Source organism: Glycine soja, chromosome 11 (assembly GCF_004193775.1).
Source record: "Glycine soja cultivar W05 chromosome 11, ASM419377v2, whole genome shotgun sequence".
In the NCBI taxonomy this organism is placed as follows: Eukaryota; Viridiplantae; Streptophyta; class Magnoliopsida; order Fabales; family Fabaceae; genus Glycine; species Glycine soja.
This window is the reverse complement of record NC_041012.1, coordinates 13,725,962-13,729,170: the sequence shown is the minus strand read 5'-3', so window position 1 is coordinate 13,729,170 and position 3,209 is coordinate 13,725,962. Positions and strand designations below refer to the sequence as shown.

Sequence of the window (3,209 nt, the reverse complement as noted above, 5' to 3'; positions counted from 1 at the left end):
CCTACGAAAGCTTGTGCATCCAATACCCTGATGAGGATGTCCCATATGTTCTTAAAACTGGACTGATTCATTTGCTTCCAAAGTTTCATGGCCTTGCAGGTGAAGACCCGCACAAACATTTGAAGGAATTTCATATTGTCTGCTCCACCATGAAACCCCCAGATGTCCAAGAGGATCACATATTTCTGAAGGCTTTTCCTCATTCTTTAGAGGGAGTGGCAAAGGACTGGCTGTATTACCTTGCTCCAAGGTCCATCACGAGCTGGGATGACCTTAAGAGAGTATTCTTAGAAAATTTTTTCCCTGCTTCTAGGACCACAACCATCAGGAAGGATATCTCAGGTATTAGACAACTCAGTGGAGAGAGCCTGTATGAATACTGGGAGAGATTTAAAAAACTATGTGCCAGTTGCCCTCACCATCAGATTTCAGAGCAGCTGCTTCTCCAATATTTTTATGAAGGACTCCGAAATATGGAGAGAAGTATGATAGATGCTGCCAGTGGTGGAGCCCTTGGAGACATGACTCCTGCTGAAGCCAGAAATTTAATTGAGAAGATGGCTTCCAACTCCCAGCAGTTTAGCGCCAGAAATGATGCTATAGTCATTAGAGGAGTGCATGAGGTAGCTACAAACTCAACTGCATTATCTGAAACTAAGAAGCTTGAAGGCAAACTGGATGCATTGGTTAACTTGGTAACCCAGCTGGCCTTGAACCAGAAATTTGTACCTGTCGCAAGGGTCTGTGGTTTGTGCTCCTCTGCTGACCACCATACAGACCTTTACCCTTCCATGCAGCAACCTGGAGCAATTGAGCAGTCCGAAGCTTATGCTGCCAACATTTACAATAAACCTCCTCAACCTCAGCAGCAAAATCAACCACAACAGAACAATTATGACCTCTCCAGCAACAGATACAACCCTGGATGGAGGAATCACCCTAATCTTAGATGGTCTAGCCCTCAGCAACAACAACAGGAGCCTTCTCCTTCCTTCCAAAATGTTGTTGGCCCAAGCAGACCATACATTCCTCCACCAATCCAACAACAGCAATAGCCCCAGAAACAGCCAACAGTTGAGGCTCCTCCACAACCTTCCCTCGAAGAACTTGTGAGGCAAATGACCATGCAGAACATGCAGTTTCAACAAGAAACCAGAGCCTCCATTCAGAGCTTAACCAATCAGATGGGACAATTGGCTACACAATTAAATCAACAACAGTCCCAGAATTCTGACAAGCTGCCTTCTCAATCTGTCCAAAATCCCAAAAATGTCAAAGACCTCAACCCATAGCACCTTCCTCATCTGCAAATGAACCTGCTAAACTTCACTCTACTCCAGAAAAAGGTGATGAAAAAAATTTACCTAACAATTTCTCTGCAGGTGAATCTTTCACTGGTAATTCTGATTTGCAGAAGCAGCACATCCCTCCTCTTCCGTTCCCTCCAAGAGCAGTTTCCAACAAAAAAATGGAAGAGGCAGAGAAAGAGATCTTGGAAACATTTAGAAAGGTAGAGGTGAACATACCTCTGCTGGATGCAATAAAGAAAATTCCAAGATATGCTAAATTCTTGAAGGAGCTGTGCACTAATAAGCGGAAGCTTAAAGGAAGTGAACGAATTAGAATGGGCAGAAATGTCTCTGCATTGATTGGTAAATCAGTTCCCCAAATTCCTGAAAAATGTAAAGATCCAGGTACATTCAGCATACCTTGCATTATAGGGAATAGTAAGTTTGAAAATGCCATGCTAGATTTAGGAGCTTCTGTTAGTGTTATGCCTCTGTCTACTTTTAATTCTCTATCTCTAGGTCCCTTGTAGTCAACTGATGTGGTAATTCATTTAGCTAATAGAAGTGTTGCCTATCCTGTTGGTTTCATAGAAGATGTCTTAGATAGAGTTGGTGAACTGATTTTCCCTGTTGATTTTTATATTTTGAATATGGAGGATGGGTTTTCTCAAGGATCAGTTCCCATCATTCTAGGCAGACCCTTTATGAAAACTGCTAGAACTAAGAGGAGAAGATGCAATTTTCCATTTTTCTGCTTGAATGCTACTGTTTCGTTCTTAATGCAATTTTCCATTTTCTGCTTCTAATAACAATTTCGTTCTAGTTTCTTCTTCTACTTTCATTTACATTTCTGCTTCATTTACGTTTCTGCTTCATTTACGTTTCTGCTTTTAGTTTCATTTGCATTTTCTGTTTGAATCTATGGAAGGCTAGATTTTCTGGTGTTGTTTCCTTTTGAGGACGAAGTCCAACTCTCTTTGAGGTTTCGTTTATAATGTGGCTTCCTGACAGTTTCCCCTTCACCAGTTAACCCAAATTCGTGAACATTAATCAGTGCACGCTTCGTGTTCAATTAATTGCCTCTGAGCCTAACTTGCGTTCATGCTTAATGGACGAAGGGCTAACTGGTGTATGTGTTGCCTAATCATGTATTGACAACCCTAAGTTGATTTTCGCTTAGTAAATTGAAATAGGGTTGGATTAAGTGGTTAACTGTTAGGGACGAATTCTCCATAACCCAGGATAAGAGAATGGCTTCTGAATCAGAGGAAACAACCCATTTTTAATATTAGTAGTTTCGTATTCCAGTTTACTTGTTCTATCCTTTAAATCACAAAACAAACAAACCCCCCCCCCCCCCAATCGTTACTGTTACTGCAAGTGTATTATGAACATTTGGTTTATCATTGCTCGCTGGGAAACGACCTAGGATCACTTTCTAGTTACTACATTTTCATGTTTATTTGATTTGGGTACGGCCTCGATCACTCTGTTATTTCAAAATTTAGAAGCCATGTGCTCAATAGCTCGTTTGATTATTCTTTGGGGCATATGCGTTTGGGCCACATGAGTGAAAGGGGTTTGGATATTCTGAGCAAGCGAGACTTGATAAGAAATCACAAGGTGGAACCTCTTCAATCTTGTGAGCACTATGCCTCTGGGAAGCAGCATTGGAAGAGATTCCCAAAGGTTGTGCACACAACAAAGGCGATGTTGGACTATGTCCACTGTTGGGGGCCTTTGAGAGTTTCATCACTAAGAGGGACAAGATATTTCCTCTCCATCATCAACAACTACTCCAGGTTGACATGGGTATTCATGAAGCAAAAATCTGAAGTTTTTAAATTTTTCAAGCATTGGATGATTCTTATGAAGAGTCATACAATAAAGATGGTAAAATGTCTTAGAACTAACAATGAC

At 41.1% G+C, this 3,209-nt stretch overlaps 1 non-coding gene across 1 annotated transcript; it reads right to left on the bottom strand.

Moving 5' to 3' along the window:
- Nucleotides 1–320: 320 nt before the first annotated feature.
- On the bottom strand, nt 321–427 carry LOC114377758. The gene has a single exon (XR_003659194.1). It is a non-coding gene; the product is annotated as a small nucleolar RNA R71 (small nucleolar RNA).
- Between the last annotated feature and the right edge of the window lie 2,782 nt (nt 428–3,209).